The sequence below is a fragment of the Peromyscus californicus genome, unplaced genomic scaffold (assembly GCF_007827085.1).
Source record: "Peromyscus californicus insignis strain IS unplaced genomic scaffold, ASM782708v3 Scaffold_22__1_contigs__length_63687245, whole genome shotgun sequence".
Classification (NCBI taxonomy): Eukaryota; Metazoa; Chordata; class Mammalia; order Rodentia; family Cricetidae; genus Peromyscus; species Peromyscus californicus.
The window spans coordinates 9810649-9831923 of NW_026294525.1; the positions used below are offsets into that span (position 1 = coordinate 9810649).

The window sequence follows — 21275 nt, forward strand, 5'->3', positions numbered from 1 at the left end:
GTAAAAGCTGAAAGATCAGAGAAGCAGGGCAGCCAGCCACCAGAAACTTCTTACCTCTCCAAAACCTCAGACTGAAATGGGAGAAATCCTATCTCTATGGATCCTCAGACTGAATGGGCTGAGAGCCTGTCTCTACCTCCACAGCACTGGGATTAAAGGAGTGAGCCTCCCATGTGCTGGGATCAAAGGTTTGAGCCTCCCAAATGTTGAGATCAAAGGCTTGAGTCTCCCAGGTGCTGGGATTAAAGGTGTGAGGCTCCAACATCCGGCTCTCTTTCTCTTTTAGACTGGTTCAATCTTGTGTAGCCCAGGGTGGCCTTGAACTCCTGATCTTTCTGCTGCTTCCTCCCAAGTGCTGGGATTAAAGGTGTGTGCCATCACTGCCTGGCCTCTATGGTTAGCTAGCTCTGCCCTCTGATCTCCAGGCAAGCAATATTTGTCAGAACACAAACAAAATATTATACAACATTAAGGTTTCTATTGCTGTGAAGAGACATCATAACCATGGCCTCTTTTTTTAAAGATTTATTTATTTGTGCATACAGTGTTCTGCTTGCATGTATGCCTACAAGCCAGAAGGCGGCACCAGATCTCATTATAGAGCCCACCCCCCACAGTGACAAACTTCCTCCAACAAGGCCACATCTACTCCAACAAAGCTAATAATGCAAATCCCTATGGGGGCCATTTTCTTTCAAACCACCACATTTCACTCTCTGGCCCCCATAAGCTTGTAGCCGTATCATAATGCAAAAAATGCATTCAGTCCAACTTCAAAAGTCCCCACATCACAATGTTTGAAGTCTGTTCTGAGATTCATGCAATCTCTTAACTTGTAATCCCCTATAAAATCAAAATAAAAAAAAAAAAAAACAGATCATGTACTTCCAACATATAATGGCACAGGATATATACATTACCATTCCAAAACATAGGGAAGGGAACACAGTGAGAAACTACTGAACCAAAGCAAGACTGAAAACCAGCTGGACAAACTCCAAACTCTGTATCTCCATGTCTGATGTCAAAATGCTCTTCAGATCTCCAACTCCATTTAGTTTTGTTGACTGTAACAAATTTCTTTCTCTTCAGCTGTTTTCACTCCCTGTTGGCAGTTCTCCCTGGCAGGTATCACACGGCTCTGGCATCTCCAAAATCTTGGGGTCTTCAAGGTAATCCAGGCTTCAACTTCAGAGCTTCACCCAATGGTCTCTCTAGGCCACCATTCAGGGACACCCCTGACACATGCCTGGCCTCAGCAGCTTTCCTTAGTCATGGAGGGAGATTCCATAGTCCTTTTCTTCTATCCTCAACTCTAAAGTCAGAATCACATGACTAAAGCTGCCAAGTTCTGCTACTTGCTGGGCCTGGAACATGGTCCCCTTGTTCAATTACATCTTCACCAGCTTTCTCTTTTCCATGGTTTCCTTCACTGCCTATGCTTGGCTATCCTAAAACTGAATCTGTAGACCAGCATGGCCTCAAATTCAGAGATCCCCTAGACTCTGCCTCTGGAGTGCTAAAATTAAAGGCGTGTACTACCACACCCTGCTCTAAACTTTTAATTCCTATTCACAAGTTGGAAAATTAGCTGGGTGGGATCTTGCTCTGGTTCACCATTCCCTTTATTCCATTTCTTAATCTGTTTTTATCTCCTTGAACACAAGACTTAGTTCCATTCCATTTCCTAGTTCTCCTTTTCTCCTCAAATTGTACATTTTGTATTTTTCTTTGCTCAGCTTGCTTCTTTTCATTATAAATCTTCATCAGAGTTAACACTAATAACCACATGACAGAGTTCATACTAGGCTATTTTGAGACTTCCTCTGCTAACAGAATTAATACAAAACTCTTCATTTTAGCCTCTGGCAAACTCTGAGGAAAAGGGCAAAAAGTAGCCACATTCTTCACCAAAATATCACAAAAATGATCTCCACACCACATGCTAACATTCTTCTCCTCTGAAACCTCTTGAGGCAGGCTCCCCACTGTTCAAATCACTCAGCACTTCCATGTTCCTACTAGGATGGCCCATTATGTCCCACTTAAAACATTCAACTGCTTTTCTAATAAATAGTCCCAAAGTCCATATTCCTTCAAATAAAAGCATGGTCAGGCCTATCACAGCAATACCCCAGTCACTGGTACCAACTTCTGTCTTAGTTAGGGTTTCTATTGCTGTGAAGAGACACTATGACCATAGCAATTTTTATAAAAGAAAACATTTAATTAGGGATGGCTTATAGTTTCCAAGGTTTAGTCCATTATCACCATGGCAGGACAAGGAGGCATGCGGGTGCACATGGTGCTGGAAAAGGAGCTGAGAGTTCTATGTATTGATCCCCAGACAACAGGTGAACTGTCTTACACTTGACATAGTGTGAGCATAGGAGACCTCATGCCCGCCCCTACAGTGACACACTTCCTCCAACAAAGCCACAATTTCCTCAACAAGCCACATCTCCTAAAACTCCCTAATAGGGCCCATTTTCTTTCAAACCACCACACTAGTATACATGCTAAAATTAATGTGGTTCTGTTATATATCACCTTAGTGTACATTTTTTTGCTTTATGCTTTGTTTTTTGCTAATGACTTATTTGCTGTTTTACATTTATTTTATACAATGTTAGATAAAAAGCAAACTTAAGCCTCCCTCCTCCTGTTATTTTGGAGACAGAGTCTCACTATATAGCTCTAGCTGCCACAGAACTTACTATATAGACCATGCTCCTTGATCAAAGAGTAGAAAATGTGAGCCTGTGATAGAAGCACTGAGGGAAGGAAGCTAAGCAAGGGATTGAGGAGGGGGTGGAGAGGTTCTAGATTCTGCCATATAGAATCCCAGACTCTTCTCTGGTCCCTGGTCTAGATTCAAGCAGACCCCTCCAATAAATTATTTTGTCATTTTAGTCCAACTAAGACTCTTACTTGTTACCAAGAATTCCCTAACTAACAGAGGGCTCAAGTATGGTGATATTTTATTTGTATTAAAATATTATTTGTATGTTAATAAATAAAGTTGCCCGGGGGTCAGAGCTATTAGCAAGCCATAGGAAAGCAGGGCAGTGGTAGCGTACGCTTGTAATTCCAGCACTTGGTAGGCAGAGCTGGGTAAGTCTCTGTGTGTTCAGGGATACAGCCATTATTGGATACACATGCCTTTAATCTTAATACCAATCATGGAAAACCTGGAGGCCTATACAGACAGGCTGTGAGGAGGCGGTCATGTGGTTGGGTTTACAACCAATGAGAAGGCAGGACAGGAACTCTATATAAAGACTTTAACACAGGGGTAGCTCTGGTTCGGAGAGGTAGGACCACTGCAGGAGGAAGGGTAAGGTTTTAGCTCTTAGCTCTGACCTCTTGGCTTTCTTCTTTGCATTGGTTCTGTGTTTATTATTTAATAAGAAGGTTGGATACATCTACACTCAAGAGTCTTTTTTTCATTATTTTGGAAGAGGCAAGACAGAAACCTATGGTGGTCCTAACCCAAGTTGAGGTATTTTCTGGTAGGTCATTGAACTACAGATGAACTCCTCTGATTAACCTATCAATTAACTGCTTGTTAAGAGGGAAATGAGAAAGCCGGGCGGTGGTGGCGCACGCCTTTAATCCCAGCACTCGGGAGGCAGAGCCAGGCGGATCTCTGTGAGTTCGAGGCCAGCCTGGTCTCCAAAGCGAGTACCAGGAAAGGCGCAAAGCTACACAGAGAAACCCTGTCTCGAAAAACCAAAAAAAAAACTTAAAAAAAAAAAAAGAGGGAAATGAGCTATTCTGTTCTACACTGTTGCTTTGGGAGTACAATACATCAGAGACAAAGCAAAATTTTGGGGATAAGACCAAAGAACTCATGCCAGCTGGGCATGGTGGTGCATGTCTTTAATCCCAACACCAGGGAGGCAGAGGTACGATGATTTCTGTGAGTTTGAGGTCAGCCTAGTCTATATAGCTGGTTCCAGGATAGCCAAGATTACATAATGAGATCCTGTCTTTAGAAAAACAAACAAGGGCTGGAGAGATGGCTCCAGGGTTAAGAGCACTAGCTGCTCTTCCAGAGGTCCTGAGTTCAATTCCCAGCAACCACATGGTGGCTCACAACCATGTATAATGAGATCTGATGCCCGTTTCTGGCATGTAGACATAAAAGCAGGCAGAACACATGTATACATGATAAAAAAAATCTATTTTTTTTTAAAAAAGAAAAAGAAACAAACAAAACAGTCAGGTATGATGGCACATGCTTGTAGTCCCAGCACTGGGGAGGCAGAGGCTGGGAGATACACTGGGTTTATAGGCCAGCCAGCCAGCCAGTCTAGCAAAATCTGTAAGTTGCAGAATAGTACAAGACTCTCAAAACACAAAGTAGGCAACACATGAAGAACAACACTTAAGATATCTTCTGAGTAGACACACACACACACAAATGCTCATATCCTTGTACCCACATAAAACTGTACACAACATGCACTTACACACACACACACACACACACACACACACACACACACACACACACACACGATAAAATCGTATTTGTTACATTTACCATAATTTACAAACAAAAACAAGCCCCCCAAAAGAGTCAGAGACAGACAGAACCCCTTAGAATACATCCTAAGGCAGGATGGTAGGCATATAAATAATATGCCCCTGGCCCACCCAGCTCAATATGGTGCTGGGAAAAGGCCAAGTGGTTAGTGTAGGTGGGCAAAAAGGAATTGTCTCTTCAGGGAATGGAAGAAGAGGGTTGAACCAAGCAGCCATCTTCTGAATTTAGTGGTAACAAAACAAAACAAAACTCACTCAACACAGCTTATATTCCTCTGGGTAGTGTTAAGACCTGATCAGCATGGTCTGTGCATTACTAATTCCTAAGTATTTCAACATAAACGGAACAGTTCCTCACTCCTCAGAAATCACTGCTGGTTTCCTATCAACCACAAACAGATGGCAACTCAGAAGAGCCCTGTTTCCATTATGCCAACTTGGCAGGAAGCACACCTGCCACCACCTGAAACACCAATCCCTCCCACCTTTACACAGAAGATTCCTAAACACAACTAACATAATACCTGGATGTCAACTGACCGTCATCCTTAAAAGCATTCAGGAGAGGTGTCTCCTTACAACTCCACAGTTAAAAAAATATGAAGGCTCAATCACTTCCTACTGTAATTATAGAAATACTGTAATTTTTCACTGCAGTTCCACTGAAGGGTTCAGACAGAATCTCTGCCTGATTTTGCTAGATTTAGCCAGTTTTGCTAACATATTTTTATGTATGCAAGTCAGAGCACATCATATCACATCAAACTTGGAGGAAACTTGGGGTGATGAGAAAAGTTCAATTTGAGATATATTAGATACACCCTACTTTTTTTTTTTTTTCCTTTTTTTGCAGTGCCGGGGACTGACTGAACCTAGGGCATCATGCATGGGAAAGGAAACAGTATTCTACCAATGAGTTGCAGCCCCAGCCATCCTTAGAATTTTATATACATGAAAAATGTGTATCCTATTTTTATAATATCAACATAGATTTCTTAGTTGACATTTTTCAAATAATCAGAGACCAAGAGAATGACAGGCTATTCACAAATTATTTCTAAGGAAGGATTCATGAAAACTACTTTCTATACACACCCAGAGGCACAGATGAAGAATGGATGTTCCCTTCACAGGATTCCAAGATGCTCTTAATACTTTCTGGATGCATCTGCCAATCAGGAGAGCTTTAGTCATTTACTGCTTTCTTGCCTGCTTAGCAAATCAAACTGTTGATCCAAAGTTTTCTTTGGAGGGGACAGTCTCAATTACCTGTGTTCCTGCCATATACCAGTATTCAAATCCTCCAGAAGCTCTGTTCTTGAAATAAAAACCAAAATTTTTAAATATGGTATACAAGGTCCAGCATGAAAAAAGATCCTTCTCACCAAGGCATCAGCATTTCTTCTCTCACACTCAATAAATTGATGCTTTCCAAGAAACCATTCAGTAGTGCCAAGCATGGTAGTAACATATGCCTTTAATCCCAGAGGCAGAGGCAGAGAGAGGGAGGCAGATCTGTGAGTTTTGAGGCCAGTTTGGTCTATATACTGAGTTAGTTCCAAGACAGCCAAGGTTACATAGTGAGACTCTTGTCTCAAAATAAATTAATTAAATAAATAAATAAATAAAAAGGAAGAAAGGAAAGAAACAACTCATACAGTAGAAACTATGAGGGGAAAGACAGAAAAGTTTGCCTCCATAAGGAAATTTCAACTTTGATATATCAAAATATGTCACAAACATAAATCTGAAAGGCAAACAGACTGAAAATATTTACAATACACATGTAAGAAAACACAGGTTGCCGGGCGGTGGTGGCGCACGCCTTTAATCCCAGCTCTCGGGAGGCAGAGCCAGGCGGATCTCTGTGAGTTCGAGGCCAGCCTGGACTACCAAGTGAGTTCCAGGAAAGGCGCAAAGCTACACAGAGAAACCCTGTCTCGAAAAACCAAAAAAAAAAAAAAAAAAAAAAAAAAAAAAAGAAAACACAGGTCACAGTAAATTCCAAGTTATCTTTAAAAAAAAAAAGGCTAGTTGCCTAAGTGTTTGTTCTATGGCTACAACTGTTCCCACACATTCCAAACGTATGACATGTCCAAACTCACATTCCAAATCTCATTAAACTAGATATTCCTTCCCACTGCACCCAATGCTTGTGATTCCCCACAGCCAGCCAAAGGCTACTGTTTCAGTGTTCCTGAGATGTGATGAAACTCCACGACCCAAAGCAACCTGGGGAGAAAGGAGTTCATTTAACTTACACATCCTAAATCCTAGTCCACTGAGGGAAGCCAAGGCAGAACTCAAACCAGAAGGGAACCTGGAGGCAGGAGCTGATGCAGAAGCCATGGAGGGTGCTGCTTACAGGCTTGTTCAGCCTGCTTTCTCATAGAACCACAATGGACTGGGTCCTCCCACATCAATCTTTACAAAAATTCCGACAGGCTTACCTACAGTCTGATCTTATATCAGTGGTTCTCAACCTGTGACCCTTTAATACAGTTCCTGATTAAACTTTTGGTGACCCCCAACCATAAAATTATTTTCATTACTACTTCATAACTGTAATTTTGCTACTGTTATGAATCATAATGTAAATATCTGTGTCTTCTGATGGTCTTAGGAGACCCCAAAGGGGTAGTGTAACCCAGAGGTTGAGAAGTGCTCTTATGGAGACAATGTCTCAATTGAAGTTCCCTCCTCTCAGGTAACTCTAGCTCTGACAAGTTGACATAGAACTAACCAGCACAGCCAGCTCTTGTATGTCTTCCATTACTAACCAGAGTCTCCTGTGTTGGTTGGCTGATTTTTTTCAAGATAGGGTTTCTCTGTGGAATAGCTCTGGATGTCCTGGAACTCACAGAGATCTGCCTGCCTCTGCCTCCACAGGGCTGGGCTAAAGAAAGGTGTGCACAACCAGACCTGGCTCCAAAGTCTCCTTGAACCTAAAGCTTTTCCTCTCCAAATCAATACATGCAACTCAGCTACTTGGTGCCTGCAACAGCAGTCAAGTCAGAACAGATGTGAGGTCCTAGGAGGAGACTGAGGAGCACAGACCGACAATGTCAAAACAACACTGGAATTTCAGCACCAGCCATCAGCCTGAGCATTAAAGCAAGCAAGAAAACAACACAAATGAGATGCCTTCTCACACCCACAGCTCCATTTTCTGGATAGCTAGAGATTCTCATACTCCAAGAAAAAACATGTATCCTGTGACATTTAATAAATTAAAGCTGATCTACCTTTGGGCTGGAGGGATGGCTCAGCAGTAAAGAATACTAGCTGCTCTTCCAGAGAACCCAGGTTAAATTCCCAGCGCCCATATGATGGCTCATAGCTGTCTGTAACTCCAGTCCCAAGGGATCCAACACTCTCTTCTAGCTTCTGTGGACACCAGGCACACAGGTAGTACACAGACATACAGGTAAGACACCCACACATGCAAAATAAATAGTACAATAATTGAAAGCTAATCTCCTTTAACACCATTTTGTGTATCTGTTTGTGTTTATTTGGGGTCTTTTTTTTAGGCAGTGTCTCACTACGTAGTTCCTGGCTAGCCTGGGACTCACTCTGTAGACCAGGACGGCCTTGAACTCAAGAGATCCAAGTGATTAAAGATTAAAGATTACACCACCACACCCAGTAAAGTGTGATTGGTTGACTGATTTAAATTGTTTTTAAATAAAAAGGGAACAGATGCTGGGCGGTAGTGGCACAGGCCTTTAATCTCAGCACTCAGGAGGCAGAGGCAGGTTAACCTCCAAGTTTGATCGAGTTCCAGGACACTCAGGGATACAGAGAAACCCTGTCTCAAAAAACAACATAAAGCCCCCCGGTAGACAACAGATGGACAATTAAAATAAAGAATATACTTCTTTCCAAGTTTTCCCATCAACACACAGTTTACATTGTCAAAATAAGAATGGCATTAAGAACATCAGTCACATAACCATATTAAAACAAAGAAACAGTAGGCACAAGGGTGAAATTCCACACACAAAATAACAGAGAAACCAAGAAACAAATTCCTTTCACAGAGAACAAAGCATGGCCACGAAAGCTCTGAACTAATATTTATTTCCGTAACAGAAGGGTTACATCTCAGTAGATTTTTCTTCCAATAATGTCTAGAAAACAATGTTGTAACATAGTTTGATTCTTAAATCACTAAATAACAGATAGTAGGTAAGACCTAGTAGACACAAAATGGAGAAAGGAATTGGACCAAATCCGAAATTTCTAGGTGCTCATTCATTTCTAGCTTGTGAATGAGTCCAGACTCCACAGCACACTTCCTTCTTCAGACATCTCACCCTGGGGTCCACTTCACTGCTCATTAACACCAAAGGAGGCCCAACTCAAACCAATTTTGCTAGTCATTAACAATCTAGTAAAAGGTCCGATAACTGACTAAAATTAAAAGGTTGAAGTAATTGGCTTAAATAGACTTCCAGAAACTGACAGTGCTACCATACTTCCCCCAAGTTTGGCTGGTCTTGTACACTGTACAAGAGAAACAGATCAGTTCCTCAAAGCTAAGCATATGCCATCTTCCTGTGTCACAAGAAGAAAGTTCACCATCTGAATATGGATGAAAGACAGCTAAGGAAGCTGCATCTACATGATTCTCAGATAGACAAGGAAATCAGTTACTTAGGAAACACAGAAAGCCAAACAGCAAAACTGATACCCAAGGCTCACAGAACTAAGAATGAGTCACCCCATTTCTGAATCCAGGGATCAAGCTGCCCCAGGTTGTTATCTTACAACAAACCCAGTGCAGGAAATGTTTGTAAGGTTGACTTCTAAGCACCTCACGACCACTGCTGAGTCTACCATTACCTCATGAACAGAAGAAAAGCATTTTCAGCCTAAGAGAGATCTACAATACTGAACATTTCTCATTTGTTTTTCTTATACAAAAATGCACAATTAACACAAATCTCATTCATTATGAAGACTTCCTATTGTGTTACACAAATTTTCAAAGCATTTTAATTGATCAAAACTTTAAAAATAAACTGGGCATAATCCCAGCTCTCAGGAGGCAAAGGCAGGCAGGTCACCGAGTTCTAAAACAGCCAGGGATACATAGAGAACTCATACTCACACTCTCACTCTCAAAAAACACCAAAACCAAACCAAACAAAACAACAAAACAAAACAAAAAACACTGTAAAAAATATATTCCATACAGTCATTCAGCTTGTTCAAAATCCAGAAAAGCTCTGAAGTTATTAGTCAAAATTAAGAATGGATGTAATTAGGTAAAACTGAATTATGGTGTTAATCTGTAAACTTCACACATCAGCACTTTGTTGACAATAGAGACCCAGCTCCACACAGCAGTCCAGAGGAAGACAGAGATGCAAAATCAAAGCACGATGCTATGAACCCAAGGAGATGGGGAATTACTGGTCCTGGAAGTTATCATGGATAGACTCTGGGCAGCACCCCAATCTACACTACTGAATTCATTCCCAAGTCCCTCAGACCACACGGCCACTTCCACTCTCGTTTCTGTCATTTCTGTCACAGGACTAAAATGATCACTAAGGGAACAAGGTAAGCAAACTGTGAACTTTCCAGCTTTCATTAAGAGCTGTGTTCTATTCAAGGCATTTAAAGTATTACAGGATTTCAGAAATTCCCTACATGTGAAACTGGGTTTCTCATTTCACGGGAGAAATGACAGGAATGAAAAATGGAAAAGGTTCAAACTGTCTGGCAGAAAACATGATGAGCATCAACCACATTCATCTACCTGGTTCTCCCGATGATCCGACCTCCTTAAACCTTCTCTCAGATAGATTAAGCCCAAGACTGCTTTTTAAAATCAATGTTTCTCTAATTTGATAAATAGCGAAGTATAGTTAAACTTTCTGGCTATTTAACAATTAATAGTAACTTAACTGACAATCCAACAGTCAGTTCTGCTGGCCAGGGCCATAAGCTACAACTCTTAACATGCCGGCCACTGGAGCTGCACTTGCCCATCCGGTACTTCAGCTAAGAGGGTTGCTGTAACTTAAAACAGGAAGATATTCCTGCAAATGCCCTATGTGGTACCAACACTGCTCATCTACTTTCCACAAACATTTTAAACTGTCCCAGGACTAACAGTTGGTCAGCCTACTGTTCACCTGAGAACCTCTGACACTACTTTATCACAGATGCCAGAAATAGTGATGTGCCCAAGGGAGACAATCTATTCGTGACAACCAGAAACAGGAGAGGATGACATGGCACTGGAAGGGTTTCCTACACAAGCTCTACAACTCCCACTGGAGTTTGAGAAGTCACACACACACACACACACACACACACACACACACACACACACACACAAATCAGGAGTAATGCCTCAAACAGTTGATGATAATCTTCCCTTCGTTAGTGGGAAAAGAACATGTATCCAGTAAGATGAGTAACATCTGTCCATAACTTTTGAGTGAACTTCAAAAACATTGAGCAACGGAGGGTATTTTTTTGGTGGTGGAAAGGGTTATTTTTCATGTATTTGTTGAGACAGGGCTTTGCTATGGAGCCTTGAACTGACAGTCCGTTTACCTCAGGCTCCCACGTGGAAAGATAAGCACACACCACCACATCTGTTCCTGAATGAAACTCTTTTTAGAAGCTAGTGTTGTAATCTAGCCAGACCAACAACTAAAATGCATGAGTCAAACATTTCAATTTTTCTTTGAAAAAGCCAAATTCTCAGCCTTAGCTAGGCATTAATAATATAATACTACAGAAACTTTAACTCAATGGCTCTAATATGCCTATTCAAAAAGATGTCCAAACATTACAATTACCAAAAGAAATAATAATTTAACAACATAATACCTCACATAAAGTGTTTACAAATTCTTTTGTGTCCATTACAGTGCAAATTGAATAGCTGAATAGTTTTTAAGTGAGAAATCTCTTACATGGTAGTATATATTATCTTCTTCAAAGCTCTTATTCATTTTGACTCTAACTGTATTGGTCAAAAAAGTCTTATTATCTAACCCACAGACACCTACAAAACCATAATCTATAATACTACACCGTTACTCTCAAAGGCTTTCTAGATAGATTATTATGTCCTGTGTGGAAGACAGGGTCTTACTATGCAGCCCTGGCTGTCCTAGAACTTCCATATGTAGACCAGGCTGCTTTGGACTCAGAGATCTGCCTCCAAGTGCTGAGATTAAAAGCGTAAGACACCACATCTGACTACTGTGCTTTAATTCAACTCTTAAGGGTATGTTGACAACATGTAAGTACAAAAACTGCTACTCATCCACTGACATCAGAAAAATATACATGGTTCTCAATTATATTTAAGAAAGAAAAGAGCATAATTTTTAAAAGACCTTAAAAATCAAATTTTAGGGGCTGAAGAGCTGGCTCAGCAGCTAAGAACTGGCTGTTCTTCCAGAGGACCTAGGTTCAATTCTCAACACCCACATGACAGCTCACAACTGTCTGTAACTCCAATTCCAGGGGATCCAACACCCTTACACAGACATATATACAGGCAAAACACCAATGCACATGAAATAAATCTTTAAAAAAAAAAATCTTAATTTTAACTAATACTCTTCTATGAAGGCGAGAGAAAAAAAAAAAAGAATAAACACACTGATAGTAGTCCTGACCCGTTAAAGGAAATGATAATTAAAGGGAAAAAATCTCAAGTTCATCCTTTCATAGTAATTTGATGAACAAATGGTAATTCATTTATCATTTCTAAAGAACACTTTTACTCTTAAGTAAACAGGCAGTAGGTGCTAATTCCCTGTCTTCTCGTTTCTTTAGTTAAATGCATCCCAACTCTCCTTGTGACTTCTTCCCAATCCTGAACCATGTCTGTGGAATGTCAACTGAGAGCAAAACTATTCTCAGACTCTTTATTCTCATTCTGAGTATGGGTATGTGTGCTTGCCACCCTTTTTTTATTATTACTATTTCTGAGGATAAATTCCTATTAACTGTAGATATTCCAGGCCAAACACTTTGTGCATTTTTATTAGACAGCTCACAACAGCTCTTCAAAGGAAAACATTAATCTCTACCTCTTCTGCACCTCGGAGTAGATACATTTCCCTTCATGTGTACCAGCCCTGGTAATTACTATCATCCTTATTCACACTCCACACTGGCAGGTGTCCAAATATTAAAATTATCAAAAAAATGAATAGAAGTCACATTAATACCATACTGTAACTGATTTTAAATTTTACCAAATTCGCTTGTGTTAATTAGGGTCTAAATTTCCAACATTACAGCTGAAGATGGCATCTTAGTCCTGAGCTCAGGCTGCCATAATAAAATATAAGTCCCTTAGTATCCATGGGGGTTTGGATCTCATTCTTCTCATGGAGTCTCTTTTCATGGAGTCATTACCAATGCACAGGAAACATAAGAAATAAATCAATGTATTTAACAGTATGGGGACACAATCTGTAAAATTCAGTTTCTTCAATGTAAGTTACAAAGAGAAAAAAAAATAGAGAACCTGTGGATAAAAGAGACTTGAAGCCAGGCATGGAAATAAGTACACATCTGCAATTCCAGCACCAGGGAGGCTGGATGATCACCACAGTTCAAGTCTGATTACTACAGTCTGGTCTACATAACAAGTTCCAGGACAGCCAAAGGATACATAATGAGACCCTGCCTCAAGAAGAGAGGGAGGGAGGGAGGAGGAGGGAAGAGCAAATCACGGGGAGGAGAGGACAATGCTAAACAAATCATTCCATTGCAATGTATGGACCTTATTTGGGTCTTAATTAAAACAAGTGCAGATGATTCCATAATTAAATCTGTTCCTGTCTTAGACTATAGGTCATGACACATACATATGATAATCGGGGAGTAATAAGTGGACAGTTGATATATTAAGTGTCCGTGTGTGTGTGTGTGTGTGTGTGTGTGTGTGTGTGTGTGTGTGTGTATTCTTTTTGAAGCATCACAGATCAAACCCAGGGCTTCTCACACACTAATCAAACACTCTTAGTGTTGAGTCACATTCCTAGTCAGACATGAGGGAGGGTGGCAGAGTACATGTGGCATCAGAGGACATCTTGCAGGTGTCAATTCTCCCCTTCTACCAGGGAGATTCCAGGAATCAAACTCAGGTCATCAAGCTTAGCAGCAAGCACCTTTACCCACTGAACTATTTTGATAACTATTCACAAAAAAATCATATTTATTGTGAGGAGCCTTTTTAGAGCTGTACTAAGATATAGACAAAATTACAAGGCAGTTTATTTGCTTTTAAACTATCCAATGACAGGAAAGAATTAACCCTAAAATAAGGCTGAGGATGTTGTATAACTGCTAAAGCTGGATGAGAGAGAAAATACTTCAGAGTATACTAGTGTTTACCTTTTTTAATGGTTAAAATGTTCCATGTTAAAAAAATAACTTAGCCGGGCGGTGGTGGCACACGCCTTTAATCCCAGCACTCGGGAGGCAGAGCCAGGCGGATCTCTGTGAGTTCGAGGCCAGCCTGGACTACCAAGTGAGTTCCAGGAAAGGCGCAAAGCTACACAGAGAAACCCTGTCTCGAAAAACCAAAAAAATAAATAAATAAATAAATAAAATAACTTATAGCATGCTCAAGGTCCTGGGTTCAATATCCAGTAGTCCTACAAATAATGATGATGATAATAATAATAAATAATAATAATAAAGTTAACATTTAAAGAAAGATTTTCCCATATCCTTAGATCCTTTTTCTAAAAGTGTTGGCTTTGGCTGAGTTTTTACAGCATACTGAGGTGCTTCATATATATTACTCATATTTTTCTAATTTTCCATGTATCCTTTCATCCAGGTCATTCTTTGCTATATAGACATTTAAAATAAGAGAAATTCTGACATTCTAACACATGGATAAGCCTTGAGGACAACATGCTAAGTGAAACAAACCAGTCAGAAAAGGAAATTTTCTGTGTGGTTTTAATTGTGGTCAGTTTCACAGAGGCAAAGGGTGTTCCAGAAGCCGGGAAAAGGGAAAAACAGAAAGTTCTTGATTAATGGGCTCCAGACTGGAAACCTTAGTGGTAACTGTTTTTTAACAACGAATGTACGTAACGCCACTGAACTGTTCAAAAACGGTAGTAGTAGTAAAAGGTATCTCAGCTTTTATTATATACTTTACCATAAAATATTTTAGTTATGTTAAGATGTAGTAACTAAATTAACATTACCCCAGCCAAGCTCAAAGAATCTGACATTGTTATCTCAAATTCCTGCAGTTTCAACAGTCTCAGTCTGGGCAAATGACAAGACTTCAAAGGCCCTTACTTAACAGGAAGGAATGCAGTAACTACATCACAGCATTTTATCCTGAGGCTTTACTCAATGTTTAACTGCACTTTACCAACAAATGCACCACCTGGTCACTCACTCCCAGTCTTTTACCTTTTCCCTCTACAGAAAACAGGAGAAAAATGGATGTTACAAATGTGGTTTAAGGTATGAAGCCACTGACTGCCACCTACCTTATCCATGCTCACAAGAGCCACTCAATACCCTCCTGGATCCAGCCTGCAGCAAGCTCAGAAAGAAAACCGTGTTCACAACTGGTTCTGAAAACTATCCAGACGGAGGTTGGACTCTGGCTTGAAGAAAGGCTGCTGTCTCCATCATGCTTCATTACTGAGGATCTCAGCACCAACAGCGGAGGACTCGATTTAAAACTCTCTTCATAAACAATTGCTACCACTATTGACAATATTAATAAAAACCTCTCTTCCCGAGGCTCAAACAGAGTGAACATACTAAGAGCACCTGCTGCTCTTGCAGAGGACCTGGGTTTGGTTCCTAGCATCCACATCAGATGGTTCACAACCACCTGTGACTCCAGATCAAGGGGATCCATCACCCTCTTTTGGCTTCAGACAGCACATACACACACTCAGGCACAGACACACAAAATAAAACTAGAAAGACAAAGAGGAAAGTTGTAAGAGGGAGGGGAGCAAGGAAGGGAAAACTCATTATAAAATAAATAAAAGCTGGCTTTGTGTATCATCCATCCTTTTAAGGGTTAAAATTCCATTTGAAGTTTTAGCTGGGGGGGAGTTATGAATAACTAAATTCAATTCTTGTCTCCCTAGGAAAACCATGAAGTTCAATATGATTCACATTCATCGTTTCTAAGTTATTTACAATATGTGTAGTAAATACTGTTATTCCTCAGAACGTGGGTGAGGGTGGCTTTCTACTCATCCTCCAGGCCTGAAAGCTCCACAGTGTTAAAAATATTTTTTCCTACATGACTTCCTATAACTCAGTACAGGATACTTCCAAGTCTGGAGGGCAACACCTCTCCCATCACCTGAAAATACTGCTACTTTCACAGCCCTTATTAAAAGAGTCTCTTGGATGTTTTAAAGAAATTCTCATCATCTAGCAACTCTTTCACACAATTACTCTTCTTTAATTGAGGAAGTAAACACTAGATCTGGCTATTCATAAATGCTCATACAAGCATTTCTCCAACAGTATCACAGAAAGGACACGTGTGACTCTCATTTGGAATGTAACTATCACTACATTACATCAGCACCCAGTTGCCCCCCTGAAGGCTGGAAGTCTTCCCGTGGGTTTTCTGGATTACAGTATGGCTATGTACAAGGGCCCAGTCACTTCACATCTTTCCCAACCTGGAACTCTCCAGGAACAAGGCACAGTCCCCCTGAGCTTCCTCCAAGAACTAAACTCCCATCAAGGAGTGGAAACTCCAGGTACAGAAAAACAGGCTCAAAATAAGACGATCTCTGAATGGTTTTTATGTTCATTCCTCTAAACCTTAGGAACAATTTCCTCTCCTAGAACCTGCCTCAGAGACTTAAGGAAACACCCTTAAGATGCTCGACCGCTGTAAAATAACGAGGTGGGCCTGGTGTGGTGGCACAAACCCTTAATCTCAGCTCTAAGTTATCAGGGCAACCTGGTCTGCATAGTGAGTACCAGGCCAGCCAGGATTAAATAGACCCCGTCTCAATAAATAGAGATACATACATACATACATACATACATACATACATACATACATAGATCGATAGATACATAGATTGAATAAACAATAAAAGAAAAAATGAAATTTTAAAAAGACTAGAGTCCCCAAGTAAAGAAACAATGAAAACAGTTCCCTCCCCCAAGGGAATAGATTATCCCCAGAGGGAGAAGTCTTAACCTGACTTTCGGATTACCTGGGCAGGTTGGCAGCGGGAAAGAATGGGTCCCTAAGTGACATCAACCCCACTGACAACTGTCAACCCCTCCACCTCCAATCCAAGCCACAAAGCTAGAGACGGCCCTCACCTTCCCAACCAAGCGGTGCCTCCACAGAAAGAAGTGGACCCCTCCTTGCTAATGGCCCTCCAAACGGAGAAACTTCGCGTGAGCGGCATCAGGAGCCGGGTTAGGAGGGAGCAGGAGCAAAGAGGAAGGCGAAAGGCTTGGCGCCGGGAGCGGAATCTCCGTGATTTTGCCAGAGGAAACCGCACAGGCTCCAGACAGCGGGAGCGCCGCCGGGATTTCCATGCAGCTGCCACGACAGGTGACCCGGCCGCTTTGCAGACACCCCGCGGCCCCGCGGCCCGGCGGGGCTGCCCGGCTCGAGGTGGGGAGGGCAGGCAGGGGGAAAGAGGGGAAGGAGAGCCGCCCCGGGACCCCGAGGCCGGCGGGGAGGCCCGGCCCGGCGAAGCCAGGCTCCCCGGGAAAACCGTTGGAAGGGAATTTTCTGTCTCCACAATTAAGGAGAAGAAAAGGAAAAAAAAAAAAAAAATGGCTCCAAGCCAAACGCCTTCTGCTTTACACACACACACACACACACACACACACACGCACACGCCTGAGCTCCTCGCTCGGCCCGTCGCCTCGCACGCCGGAACAAAAGGCAGGCGAGCGAGCGAGCGGGCGGGCGAGCCAGGCGCGGGCCGCCCAAGCTGGGGGTCCGCTGAGGAGCCCCGCGCCGGCCGCTCCCGCCGCGCCCACCGCCCGGCCCCCGCAGCCCGATCCCCGCCGCCCCGGCCCCTCACACGGCCGCCCGGCGCAGCCTCACCTCCCGAGCGGCCCTGGCGGCGGCCCCGTGCCTCTCCGCCTCCGCCTCCGCCTCCGGCAGCCCCTCGGCGCCGCCGCCGCCGCCGCCGCCACCTCCGCCGCCGCCGCCTCCCTCCCCCCGCGTCTGGGCCGAGACTCCGCCTCCCCCAGCCGCCGCCGCCGCCGCCGCCGCCGCCAGTCCGGGCTGAGGGCCACGTGACGGCGCCACGTGATCCCCCCGGCGCCTCCCCGGCCCGCCCGGCCCGCCCCCAAGCGGACCCGCGGCGGGTGGTGGTGCTGCCCGTGGCGCGCGCGCCCGCTCGCCCGCCCGTCCGCCCGCCCGCTCGCGCCCGCTCGCCCGCCCGCCCGCTCGCGCCCGCGCCGGGTGCGGTCTCGAGCCTCCCACGCGCCGCCCGACTCCCCGAGACTCTCCCGTTGCCCCCGCCACGGCCACGGAGCCCACGGCACCTGGGATCCCCCACCCCTCCCCCGAGGCTCGCCTCCTCCCGAGTCCTCACCCGCGATCCGGTCGGGGCTTGCCAGCGGGGGCCGGAAGTGGACATCACAGCGGCTCCCACCCGCCGCCGCCGCCGCCCGGGAGCACACCGCGCCTTGTACTATGAGCCAGCGTGGCTCCCGTGGAAACAGTCATTCAGGGCCCTTCGGTGCTGCTGCTGCTGCTGCTGCTGCTGTCGCTGTCAACGTCAGTACTCCCTCCGGGTGCCTGAAGGGAGGAAAGAATCCATAGCGTCATTTTAAGTCACACAGGCTTCACAGCCTTTGCCCCCACCACCACCACCACCACCACCCCCTCGGTTAAAGGGATGTGCTAAGAACGGAAACTTCAGCCAGCCCTCGGTTTTTCCATCGTTAACAAAGAAAGCGTTGCCGGGTGTAGAGAATGCGTGGGTTAAAAAAAAAAATTAAAAATAGACAAGATCAGCATCTTTCCTTAAGGCAGGGCTAAGAGCAGGAGATCCTCTCTTCAAAGTGTTAGGCACTGTTTTCCATGTCTGCGTATCTGCAAACGCTTAAGAGCATTTTACGGTTGTGTGTGTGTGTGTGTGTGTGTGTGTGCGCGCGCGTTTGTGACAGACAGGGTCTTCTTTAGCGCAGGCTAGCCTCAAACTCAACTCTCCTGCCTCAGCCTCTTGAAGGCTGGGGTTTCAAGCCACCGTGCTTTTCCCTTCCGCTAATTCTATCCCAAGTTTGTACAGTAAGAGTCCGTCAGGTTCCAAAACCGCTGGATATTTTACAAGTGCTAACACTTGTTAGTGTTTTAGTTCGTTTTTGAGGCGGGGCCTCGCTGTATCACCTGGAAACTCTCTGTGTAGACCGGCCTGCCTTGGAACTCAGCGAGAGCCTCATGCCTGAACAACACAGGTGTTCTTTCTACTGCAAGCGCTCTTGTTTACTATGTTTTCTGTTCTCTGCTTCGTAACTGCCTCCCCATGCCTTGCCCCATGCCTTGCCCCTTAAAGGCCTGTTCTCCTCCGTGACATTTTCAGAAGGAAGGTGCCTTGCTTAAGACCTTATGGGTCGCACCTGGGCACTCACTTATAGTAATCTGTTAAGTCGGTTGTGAATCTGCATTTTACACTTTAAAAACCTTTCTAATTATGGAATGGAGAGAGTGTCCTCTTATTTAGAAATCTGGGGCAACTGGGAGCCATTAGAAGGCAGATTTGGCAAGGGGATCCTTCTACTGGCCTCTGAAATCTCACTGGCCCTGTACTTTTCATTTTGTTGTGTTTAAAATACGTTTTCAATATTAGAATTTTAGTAACACGGTTGGAGAAATTAAACCAATATACAATAACTGCTGAAGATGTGAACAACATCTTTCGTCGTTCAGTGGTACTGACTCAGTTATTAGCTGGGTTTCCTTTGGCTCTAAGTTCAAGTTTGAGAAAAACTTCGCACCACCCTGACCAATCCCCTATTAAGCTGTGAGGGATGTGTGACCTCTTTTGAACATTACACTGTGGTCTACCTTGGTGTCCCACAGTGAGCTCAGATTTGAACGGATAGTCAGTCGCTCTGGTTTAGTAGTGTAACGACACAGTTGTGACATAAATATTGTGTACTTGCCATTGTGTGTCTGAGCCTCGGAAGGAGGATGGGAACAACATGAAGATGGGCACCACCACACTGCCCTACCCTAAAACTGGTCCAGCAGGCACAGGGCTCTGCAGTTACAGCTAGGTGACTGGTTGGTCCCTCCTTGCCTCTCCATCCTTCTCTTGACACCCTATCACATTATGGAGATACCCAGATCCCGGAACCCCAGAGGTCCTGTCACGAGGTCTCTTTCCTTTCTCCCCACTACCCAACATCCCTGTGGGCATCTCCCTTCCCTCCTGGCTGTGACAAAATCCAAAGCTCAAGTATTTGCTGATTCAACCCTTCAGTCACCAAGATATTCAGCACAGGCACATGGAAACTGCATCCTGGACACGGGGAGATGGCAAAGGAACCAGAGCTTTTGGAGAATAAGATACAAGCCTTTAGTTTTTCAATGTGTTCTGAGAGCCAAAAACGTTTGTGCCAGCTTGGGCTCCATTACTGGAAACACAGCATACCTGCAAGAAGGACAGAATGCCCACATCCCGGGCTGCTCTGAGTCAAGCCACATCTACACTCCTCCCAATTCTGGGTGCTACCAGTCATGTGTGGACGGACGGTGCCAAGTGCAGGGCAAATTATAAGGATGCATGTAGGGGGTAAGAACTCTCGTCACTGTCTTACAACATCAAGCACTTTTACAAGTAGCTGTTTAGGGTAAAAATGTTCAACCCCCAAAGAAACTCAAGTTCAGCTGCTGAAGCTGTGCTTGCCTTTACTGAGCTCCTACTCTGGACCACAGTGTCCAGAACAAGAGCTCTGTGTGGGTTTGCAGGGTGGGATGATAGTTCACATAAGGAAAGAGCCTCTATCAGGGTAACCCTAGAGGAAGTGGATAGCCAGCCCTGACTGGTAGCCTTGGATTTTGTGGCCATTTTATTTCTCCAAGAGCTGGCCGAGACACTCAGAACAACTTCAGTTCCCAGCTGTGCCTCTGCCTGAGAGCCTCAGGCTCCAGTCAGCCAAATGTTTCCTCTCCCTCATCCTTCCAATACCTCCCAGAGCAAAGTCACAGCTGGACCCAAAGCCTAGGACCAAAAGACTGCTTGGCTCACTTGTGGGAGGGGGAAAATGGGGAACAAGAGGGAAGGGCTTTACAACATGAGACCAAGCTTTTGCATCTGTCTCCTTGATGCAGTCTGAAAGCAGGGGAGGTGGGCAGGGTGGTGAACATGGCCTGCAGCCGGAGCAGCATTCTCCATCCAGTCAGCCCTTTCACTGGTCTAAAGGGCATATGCACGGCCTTGCCTACCCCAAAACACTTATCTAGAAATATGTTAATGGTGCCTTACCTCTTGCTCTTTTCTGTGTGTTGTATTGTCTTCTGGAAGGGTCTTACTATGTATCCCAGACTTGCTTGAAACTCATCTCATAACTTTCCAGAATGCCAGAATAACAGGCATATGCCACCATACCTGGTCCTTGATTAGTAGAAGTCTCTAGAAGGGAGAAGTTATTTATAAAAGAAACTTACATTCCTGTGGGAGAAACGAGACCAGTATCCCCAGGCCCTCTCTTGCATAAGGCCGTCAAGACCAGTGGCT

General features: G+C 43.9%; 1 protein-coding gene across 5 annotated transcripts in view; it reads right to left on the reverse strand.

Moving 5' to 3' along the window:
* Tulp4 (TUB like protein 4) overlaps positions 1-18256 on the reverse strand; it is a 141415-nt gene extending 123159 nt beyond the window's left edge. Inside the window, exon 1 of one of the 5 annotated variants that reach the window (XM_052750882.1) lies at positions 18126-18256. The gene's annotated coding sequence lies outside the window, so the exon portion shown is untranslated. Of the gene's footprint in view, positions 1-5646; positions 5711-15059; positions 15080-16887; positions 17325-17629; positions 17735-18125 lie in introns of those variants that run through there. The other 4 variants (XM_052750881.1, XM_052750884.1, XM_052750885.1 and 1 more) reach the window with 4 other exon arrangements.
* Between the last annotated feature and the right edge of the window lie 3019 nt (positions 18257-21275).